This window comes from Chenopodium album, chromosome 15 (genome assembly GCF_948465745.1).
Source record: "Chenopodium album chromosome 15, dcCheAlbu1.1, whole genome shotgun sequence".
In the NCBI taxonomy this organism is placed as follows: domain Eukaryota; kingdom Viridiplantae; phylum Streptophyta; class Magnoliopsida; order Caryophyllales; family Amaranthaceae; genus Chenopodium; species Chenopodium album.
The window spans coordinates 2,234,729-2,246,227 of NC_137848.1; positions in this window are offsets into that span (position 1 = coordinate 2,234,729).

Sequence of the window (11,499 nt, forward strand, 5' to 3'; positions counted from 1 at the left end):
AACACTATTCCCCTAGCCTTCACAACACCTCCCTTGCTGAGGGAATCATCCTATGGCAATGCGATAAAACACCAATGGCACCCAATCACCATCAAATCAGATGCTTAATTGGAAAATAACTAAAATTCGATTTTTTTTTTACCTTGAATAAGGCAGGGTGTAATTGAATAAATTTTTTCGGAGATCCTGCTAACGGTTGCTGCATAGGAAAGCATAAATCCAACAATTCAACGACATAGACACTAGGATCATCATATAATTTCCTTAAATCTAACTTACTTACTAATACCAAAAACTCAACAAACGATTAAAATACACACTTCGACCCTATCCGACTACTTACCTCTTCGGAAATCTCATCAACGACTTCCCTAATTCGCTTACCCATCCCTCCTTTCACAGATCCATTCAACTACATCACCAAAATCACAAAATTAATTTTACTTTAGGGTTTCGAAAATTAATTTTTACACAATTTATCAATTCTGCATTACCCAATTCATTGAAAAGAATACCTGTAGGTGTGGGCTAATCACTGAATGCGTATTGTGTTCTCGAGTCCAGGGTTCAACCCGGCGTTCTCGAAGTTCCTTCCCCGGCACGCTCTGTAGACGAGTTACTTCTTCAAGAGAATACTCGGCACTAACAGAAAATATCAGAACCCCCTTTTTTTTATAAAAAAAAAACAAAGTATAAAGGAGTACAATAATAGTATATTACACAGTCGGCAACGTCCGTTACTAAAACACTGTTAAAACAGTAACTTCATACGTGTGAAGTTCTGATATCCACGTACCGAGCTAAATACACGTTGCTTCCAACAAATCTGCCAGGTTGTATTAGCCTCTCATCTGTATTTCCTTTTCTGCCCTCATGATGAACGTTTCAAGTTTATCATACTGATGAACAGGAATTTGGCGTTATTATAAGGGATATTATGTAGTGATGATGTGATAATACGTAAATGAAAATGAAACTATGTATTTTCACTAACGATATAAATCATCAAATCTAATTATAATAAAGTACATAAATAATGTATAAGACAAAACATGAAAACATTATTAAAAATTAAAGAACAGAAAAATATAACTTTTTAAGCTTAACTATTAATATACGGGCGTCCCCCAGTTTCTCTTATTGAGAAACATATTCTGTTTCTCTAGTGGCATTTGCGTAATATTCGAGCTGTGGGAACTGTGAACTATTATTATTTATTGCTGATTGTAATAAACACTCAAGATGCTTATGTGGTGATCTGGGTATCCTGAAGATGCTGATGTGGTTGTTGGGTAGACGGAGTTTACTAGGCCTAAAAATTCCGCTAACTTCAAATTTTTAACGTCCATTTGTATTTTGACGGTTGTACTGTAGTAAAAAGTTGTATATCTCAGTAAAAAGTGTTCTTCGTATATTTGAGCTGAAAAGAACGAAGAAAGAGAAAGATCGAGAGATAAAAAAAAAAAAAATTATAATGAAATTGTGTGGAATCTGAGGCCAGATCGATCTAAATTTGAGGGATGACTTCGTACAGTAGTTGAAGAAAAAGGGGATCTTGGCGTCATGGAAGGTTAGGGTTTGCGATTTAACTTTTTGATTTAATTTTTTTGCGATTTTATGACTTGAATTTTTGTTTTAGGTTTTTAATTTAGTGTTAATTGATTGTTTTATTGGTTAAATTCGTTGTTTTTATGTGAAGTGGTCCTAATTAGCTGTTTGTTGTAAATTCGTGTTTGTGTGGGTGTGGGAGTTGTGTTATTTGATATTGCTTTTGTAATGTTATGGGTTTCAGTAATTCGATTTTTTATATGGTTTATGGTTGTGAAGAATGCGCCTCCTCATCAAGGCAATGGCTGAGTTAAGAGAAGATAATATATAAGATAATCAAATTAAGCAAGATAATATAGAGTAGAAAAAGAGAAACAGAAACAGAAAGATAATATATACTACTGGACTTAAGAAACAGAAACAGAGCATGCTTGAGACAGAACAAGCCAAAAGACAATAGAGTGGAAAAAAATGTAATTTGGAACAAATGCCTGTTGAAAAAAAAAAATCAAAATACAAAAATCCAATTACAAAAAGTAAGCAGGTTATGTTGTGAAATTAGGAACATATGTCTTCAGCTTTTTTTGGGTTATGACTGTGAAATTAGCAGATTTTTGTAATTGGATTTCTGTAATGTGATAACTAAATTGATTAATTTGAACCTTATAAATTCAGACATTGTCATGGAAATTGACAATCTTTCAGAAGAAATAATGGAGGATAGCTTCGAAAATGTAGAAGGAGGTTGCATAGGTGGCCTAGATGAAATTGAGATTGAGGATCGCTTAGGAGGACAAAATGGTGATAATACTGGTGAAAGAGAGGAAGATTTGAATGGTTTTGATGACATAGTCGAGACAGAAACTGAGGGTCCAGTTGGTAATCCATACTTAACTCCCATGAAGACAGTTGAGACCACACAAACTGTTGTTGCTAGCAACCAGGTCAATGCTGTTAAAGTTGTGGACCCTCCTAGAGAGGGTATGGTGTTCAAATCTTGGCAAGCTGTGGAAGCATATTACAAGGACTATGCTGAGCAACAGGGCTTTGGAGTGACAAGGGTGCAGGGAGTTAATTCCAAGATTGATAAGAAAAAGAGAATTGCCACAACTTGGAGGTGCGAGTGTTGGGGTAGACCTGACATGAGGGCAGCAAGGGAGGCGAAGAAGAGGTCAAAAGCTATGGAAATATCCGGACCAGCAGCATCTGTTGGTGGGGAAGTGTGTGATGATGAATCGCGTAAAGGGAAGAGGACTTCGAAGAAATGTCTTTGCAAAGCCAAAGTATATGCTAGTTTGAATGGAGATGGTGATTGGGAATTGAAGACCGTGGAGTTAAAGCATTCTGGCCATGATCCTACTCCGCGCAAGTCAAAGCTTGTTAAGGAGTATCGTATGAAGGAATTGACTTCCAATGTGAAGAGGAAGTTGTTCAGTTTCTTTGAAGAAGGTGTTTCTATTTCTCATATTCATGGTTGTATGGATGCGGAACGAAATGGGGGATTAAAGCTGACAGTGAAAGATTTGGAACATGAAGTTTACAAAGCCCGGCGCCTGAAAATGGTTGGAGGTGATGCGGTATCTATGATGGATTATTTTCAAAAGATGCAAGCTGGGAATTCTAATTTTTATTATGCTCAACGGTTGGATATATTAGGCCGGTTGAAGGATGTGTTATGGGTTGATGCCCGTAGTAGGGCTGCCTATGATGATTTTGGAGATGTAGTTTGCTTTGACGCGACTTATCTGACAAATGAATATGAACTCCCATTCGTGAATTTTGTGGGGGTAAACCATCATGGCCAGTCGTTGTTGCTTGGCTGTGCACTAGTCTCCCATGAAGACTGTGATACCTTTTCCTGGATTTTCAGGCAGTGGTTACATTGTATGAACAATCGCGCTCCCGAGGCCATTCTAACAGACCAAGCAGCTGCTATGCGGAGGCCTTTAGCTGAAATTATGCCACATACAAGGCATCGATGGTGCATATGGCACATTTTGAGCAAGATTCCCGATAAACTTGGCAAGCGAGCACGGTGAGAGGCTGCTTGCTCTTGTTTATGTTTTTATTCAATGTACATTTATATTAATTCCTGATTAATTTGTTTGTTTGATGCTTTAGATATGATATATGATAAGTTCCTGATCTGTTTGATGTATTATGAGGAGAATCTCTATTGAATTCTCTTGAATTCTGTAAATGTTTTCTTAACATGGTATTCTTCAGTTATCTTCTGATTATTTTGCCTGTCTTCTTTATGCTTTAGATATGATAAGTACCTGATCTGCTGCTGTCCTGTTAAGTTAGTTAGTGGATGTAATGAATTTTATCGAAGTTAGATATTTTTGTGCTAAAATTTAATATTTATGAACATATATTACCTCTTGTTAATTCTGAAAGCTAAAGATCTGTTAGACTAGTAATCTGAAATTCTGAAATTTACACTATTAATTATTACACAGAAGGCCCATACAAATTATTTTTGCAAAATAAGGAACATAATTTTATTGTTGGGAACTTGCTGACAACCTAAGTTTACATATAATTAGAGCATGATTTGTATCATCATAATACATTATCCTGATCATATTCTGCATAATTTGTACTTTAAAAATTAGATCAGCCTGTCCACTGTATAGCTACTTAATCTGGTCCATTAATTTAATGATATTTATGAACAGAGATATGGCATTTTGAACAGCAAAATTTAGTACTATATATGGTTATGGGGTATGTGCGTATATCAGATATGGTTTTTCATAGTGCGCCACGCCTTTATATGTTGAAACATTGGTGAAATTTAATACTTTTGACTGCAATGTGACACCCGGGTTGTTCAAGCAGGTACCATGAATTCAAAAATGTTATTAAGAGGGTTGTGTACGAGAGTTTTACGCCGGCTGAGTTCCACTCTCGATGGGCTGAAATGCTATATGAGTATGAACTCGAAGATGATGAGTGGCTCCTAAGCTTACACAAGGAAAGTCACATGTGGGTTCCGGCCTACATGAAGGAATTCTTCTGGGCTGGAATGAAAACGACTCAAAGGGTTGAAAGCATCAACCGCTTTTTTGATGGGTTTGTAAACAGGCATACAAAGTTGCATGAGTTCCCTGTTAAGTACTCAAGGGCGATGAAGAAGCGGGTTCGTGATGAGGTGAATGCCGATGCGAGAGGTGCTAAGTATTTGAGAAGGTTGGTGAGTGGTTTTAGAGTTGAGAAGTTGTTCCAGAAGATATACACGGACAACAAATTTCAAGAAGTGCAGACTGAATGTGCTCGGATGGGGTATTGTTATGTACTTGATACCAAGAAAATTTCTGAGACGTTGATGGAATACGTTCTTGAGGATAGGGTTTGGATCGTACCTGAAGGAACAAGTAAAGAAGTCATCACAGATTACAGGAGACTATACTCTGTGAAGTTTTCTACTGATGTGAAGGAGGTCAGCTGTGATTGCCGAAAGTTTGAAACTCACGGCATTTTATGCAAGCACTGCATTCGCATATTAGATCAGAATAAAGTCTTTGATATCCCTGAGAAATACATACTAACCCGGTGGCGCAAGGACATACCCCGCAAACACACACGAGTTAAGGTGCCTTATTATGACCCATGTGATGATGCGGCTGTGCAACGGTTTAACAAGATGATGAACACGTTTGAGCCTATATGTGATGCGGCTGCAATGATTAATGACGACACAGTTGATATGGTCATAAGCACCCTATCACAGCTCAGCTCCGAAGTAAATGAGCGAAGCCGGAAGAAGCGGGCAGAACCGTTGCCCTTTTTTGACGGCCAAGTCATCGCTGCTCCAACTCCATCATCGGTGAATATGCATTCTTCGGCACCACAACGAGACACTCCGGACACTCCCGAGGATGGACAGAGACCACAACTAGAAGAAACAGACATTCCAGTGTGCCATGACAGTGCAGAACCTGTGGCTATTAAGGATCCCCCCATTAGGAAGAAGGCCCGGGGCAGGCCGAAAGGTTCAAGGCACAAGACGTTGGCTGAAATGGGCTACAAACTGCCCAAATCAAAGAAGGTGTGGAAACCATACACACATGTATACAATCTTACAATCTTGGTGCACTAGGTTTTAATAGATGTTGTTGTTTTTATAACAGGGTCCCTCTGCTCATCAACCTGATGAAGATGATCTATCTCTCGGAGCTGATCATGACCAAAGCAAGTCAAAGGGGGCAAAGGTATTACCTTATTATTGGCTCTTATTATTACCTTATTATTGGCTCATGTTTTACTACCTTATTATTACCAAAGCAGCTAAAGTAATTGGCTCTTATTTTGAAGGTTTCAAAGAAGAAGAACCCAGGGAGGAAGCCTAAGACTCCTAATGCCAACCCCTCAAAGACAGCAAAGGCCCCCAATAAGAAGGCAAATACCAGCACGAAAGGCCCCCTCAAAGTTAGTTCCTTCTCATACACTGCACTTAATCTTGTATTCAAACAACACTATGTTGATAATCTTGTTATCGGTACAGGCTGCTTCAGCTTCCAAGTCACAACATGTGTTGGCAAACAACGCGACGTCCTCAAACTACCCTCGCTCCACACGTGTATGTATAGTGATCATTTTGTTGTGTTTGTGCACATGATTTGTTGTAAACAAATGGCGCTATATTTATTGGTTGTGCACATGATTTGCATTGTTTTCCCTGTGCCAGGTTAAACGGAGGAGGGTCGCCATTGATGCTGAAGACTCGTGCTCTGATGTCTCATTTGAATTTTAGTGCTCCTGTCCACATAATCTGTGATTTTGTAGCATAAACGCTGTACTTCACTAATTAGGTGTATGAACTAAACGGCAATTTTTTGGGTGTATGAAGTCTGGGAAAACCCAACTCAACTTCCTCTAGTATTTAGTAGCTACTCATTTTGTCTAATTAGGCTGAATACTACTCATTTTGTCTAATTAGGCTGAATACTTGATGCAGTTTCAATAGTAGCTACTCATTATTCCTAATTTAGGCTGAATACTGAACTTATGTTTCATAGTAGCTACTCGTTTTTGTCTATTTTTGTCTCTTATTTGGAATACTCTTAGTCAAAAGCAGCCCATCTTATATCTATTTACAAATGGGCCGCAGGCATTTGTATTCAGAAAAGGAGCCCATCTTATATATATTTACAAATGGCCAATCTTTATACAGACCACTTCAGCCCATATATACATAATCTTTATACAGACCACCTCAGCCCATATATATACTCTTAGTTTAGAGAGAAAATGAGCCCATCTTATATCTATTCACAGTGAGCCCATCTTATATCTATTCACAGTGAGCCTAGTTTATCACACAGAGCCTATCAGCCCCCCCCCCATAACGTTGCGGTTCTGTTTGAAAAAGGAAAAGTGTTATTAGTTATTAGGATGTATTGATTTTAGTTATTAGGTTGTTTTCATAATACATTAAGAAATTAGTTAATTATCGGTTTTAGAAATTAATAGTATTAGGGTCAATTGAGTTATTTATCGCTTTCGTCACCATATACGAAACTAAGAAATTATTTTATTAGGGTCTATTAAGTTATTACTAGACTTTAATTTATCGCTTTCGTCACCTATACTTTAATTTATTGGCGGGTCTTTTTGAGTTTACTTATTACTTTAATTTATCGCTTTTTCCCACCATAAGAACTCAATTTATTTTGGCCCTTGAGTGTACTTATTGCTTTCTTTGAGTTTACTTATTGCTTTTTTTTCCCCATAATAAACTGCATTACTTAATTTCCTTATGGGGTCTATCGAGTTTACTTACTTTGCTATCGCTTTTTTTCGATTACTTACTTATAGATTTTTTAAAAAACCTATTAAAGTTAGATCTGAAGTTCTTTAGGTTCCATTTGTATTTTACTTGAAACAAGAAACTACCAAACACAAGACATAATACATAATACATAATACATAAATACCAGCAGCTTACACACACAAGGTCCTCCAGGACATTCTTACAGATGAAACAACTACCAACTACCAACTACCAGCAAAAGCTTTCACCAAAAGGGGCCATACAAACACATATGCCACCAACATTACAACTACTAACATATAAACATCTGAATTGAAGGACATTACAAAAGACTCTTGTCACCGAATTTGAAACTTAAGCTAATTAACCACTTCTATAGTGGCATAACTATGACAAGAGGAGAACGGTGAATAGGCCCAATGCTTTGTGTGATTAACGGTTGGTAAAACAAAACACCTCCTGATCATTCTTCATCCCAACACCACGGATAGTGTGGTATGGAGACAAAAGCTTGTCTTCATGGATCAGGACAATGTCCCTAGGATCCATGTCAACTTCCTCAGCCCATTTCTGAAAGACATTCTTGAAAGACCCATCAACACGGACTTTGAACATCATCTTCATGGGGCGTGTGCGGACTTGACGAACACAGAATTGCTTCACCCTTGCATCCATGTTAAAGTCAGCATTCTGAAATAAGATTAACCAGATTATTTGTTTAGTAAAAAGTAAACACAAACAAAGACAATCATATTAGTCAAAACAAAGAACTCTATTTTACCTCGCCACGAACATATAGCATATCTCCGTCCCTAACACCAGCACGATTAGGGGTATCATCTTGACAAATAGGTCCATCAGAAGTCATGATTGTAAAATCATCCGTTAGTCGATCAACCATCTCAGCATAGTGATAGTACACCCTTTTGAAGGTTTGATTGATCCTCAGCCTGTACTCCACCCCAGGATCATTTATGGTTAGGCTTTTCACCGTAAATGTGATTGTAGGGACAGGAGCAACAGCCGGAAGACCCACAATAGCTACCACATCAGGGTCGTGGTTGCCATTATCTTCACCCAATTCCATATTCGCCGGATTAGGGTAAATTGGATCAGGTGCTGCGTTTCCTCCTTCCTCAGTAGCTTGCCCTCCATGGCCTCCATGGCTAACTACGACAGCATCGAGGATTTCATCAACCTCCGTCTCAGCTACCTCCTCGGCAGGGGCAGGAGGTTCGCCCTCTTTCTCAGCTGGAGGTTCGACCTCCTTCTGAGGTGAAGGGTCGACCTCTTTTTCAGTTGTTGGCTTGAGTTTCCCTCCAAAGCCCTCGCCAACGTTATTATCTTTGGCCGTAGGGTAGGAAGGTCCATCAATCACGCATCCGTGAGTGATGCGGGAAAAGGTATTGCCAGCTATGGCCATTGCGAGGAGCTTATTTTGCACCTTATGGTGCTTGTTGCGGTGCCTTGGAATGGGTCCGTCTCGACGTCTACGGGGTGGGACTGGTGGGAAATTCGGATCATTGGGAGGTGGAACTTGGTTTGGAGGTGAACTCATATTTGGGTAATTAGGCTAACTTGGATGTAAAGATAGTGCGGGAAACACAAGGGTGAGAGACCTTTCATTTATATAGTGAGCTGCGGTGGGTATAATTGGCAATGTGGGTTGTAATATATGTGTTGTGTGTGCTATTTCTTTACTTTTAAGTGGTCTACCATTTTTTTTAAAAACAAATGGTGTCTTTTATTATACAAAATAATTTTTTTTTTTAAATGCTATTTCTTTATTTAAATGGTGTTATTTTTTTAAATAATCCCCAAACTACATTGATATATGAATTTAGCAGTGATTAAATAATTTCAGTTTCGAAGATCGGGGATTTGAAATTTCCCATAGGGGATGGGGATGATTTGAATTATTACGGATTATAAAATTATTTAGGATATAATTGTCTTTTTGAAAATAATTTAGGATATAAGTGTCTTTTTGAAAATAATTAAAGGTTAATGAATACGTTAGGATGATTAAGGATGATTAAGGCCAAATCCCAATTCGATAAATTGAGGGGGTTTAAGGATGATGATCCGCATTACTTACCAAATCCGATCCAATCCGAATTATTATTCGATTCTTTTGATGCAATCCCGAATTTGGAACTAACAATTGGGTCTAATGCAATTACGAATATAACTAATGCATTTCTTGTAACATTGTAATAATCACGAACACAATGTAACATGATTAATATTAACATGATTAATATTAAGAATTAATTATTTTCTCTAAACAGCCTGGGATCGGATTGGATTACTAAAAACCCTCAATTTATCTCGATAAATTGAGGGTTTTTAGTAATCCAATCCGATCCCAGGCTTTTTAGAAAATAATCCGACCTAGGCCAGCTTTGGTAAGTAATGCGGATCGGTTTTTGGTAACTAACGCTATCATAATTCGCAATTCGCTTATCTCGGTTTTTGGCATCCGAACAAGGGAGTATTTATTAGATCCCACATTACTATATTTTCTCTTATAAATTAAGAGAAACTTAGAAGATAAGGGTAATTTCAATCCGATTTAAACTTTGGATCCGATCTGAATTGATATAATTTGGTTTGAATTATATTAGATTCGATTCTGGTTTTCATCCGAATAATGGTCACCCCGAAGGATAATCTTTAATCTTTGAGATTCAATGGATAACTACAGATCTAAGGATCATATTCACATACCTATGCATATATATATACCTACATATATGTATATATAAAAATTGGCTATGGATAGTAACATAAGTAAGCTTAAGCTTAGGTCATATCCGGACGTTTTTTTGGCTTTAACATCAATTCTAGCATCCAAAAATACCTCTTATTTCTGTAAACCAAAAAAGAAATTGTAACAAGTGGTTATCAAAGCAAGACCTAGTTGAGTTGACAATTACAACAATTGTACTCGAATTTTTGTTATTCCGGAGGGAGCATTGATAGATTTTCAATTTTCATACTAAAGACTTTTTTTTGCCTTCTCGTGTAAGATTCAAATGACCTTAAAATCTTTTTCCAACAATAATAGCGTATTGTCATCTAGCTTTAAAGTCTTTTTCCAATCTTTCGTTTTATTTGCTTTTCATTATTTGTCGAAGCTTCTAACTATAATGCCAACTTGTTTAAAAACTTCAATTGCAGGATAGGATAATGCATGATCAAGTAAGCAAGATTGATTTAATGAACTATAAGCAAGATTGATTTAATGATCTATTTGTTTTATCTGGGTCTTCCATACTTGGGTTCCTTTTATTTAATATCAAATATTAAATAAATAATACATGATACCTTATGCAACACATTAAATAAATTAGATTACAACTTGCTTGCCATAATCCATGATTTTAGTATGATCATTCGTCGTACTAAGAGGGATTATTTTATTGTTACCATAATCCATGATTTTTTTATGATTTTAGTATCAAGGTATACTCCCTTGTTTTTCCATTTCACATATAATGATTATTTTATTGTTACCCACTACATAATTGCTCTAATACACTCGGTTTTTTTTTAAAAAAAATATTGCTCTAATATACTCATATTTAATTTTAGATTTACCTGACTTTTTTTAACCGTTGATTCTTGTACCACTTTTCTTGCTTTTACTAGTCACTTTTGGTGGGTAACAGCTAATTAGCTCAGCTCCATACTCTGAATTTTCAACAAAAATGATATATTTAGATATTCTAAAAAGTTGATTGTGACAAGTCACTGCCCCCTTTTGCCCCCGTTTTTCAATCTGCACCTTTCATCATTTGATTTTTGTACACTGCATCACGCAAGACTGACACACGCCACCTTCAACAAGATTGATGTGTCCTTTATTTTCATCTTTCGCAGCTTTGGAAGTTGGAATTACGGTGGTAACTCAAATTAGCTTCGTACGAAATTACCACCGACTTTAATGCTACGCACTGTGTATACTTCACATGCTGCAGACCTTGGTAAACGCAATACATCACATACGCACTTTGATTTATGCAATACACATCCATCCTAATAGCATATAGCATATGTCGACATCTTTTACCATGTACACGCATATTATGTACTACACTCTTCATGAAATAGCATTGTGTCAACATCTAGTTCAATCTACATGTCTGTTTATGCAATACACCCCTGAT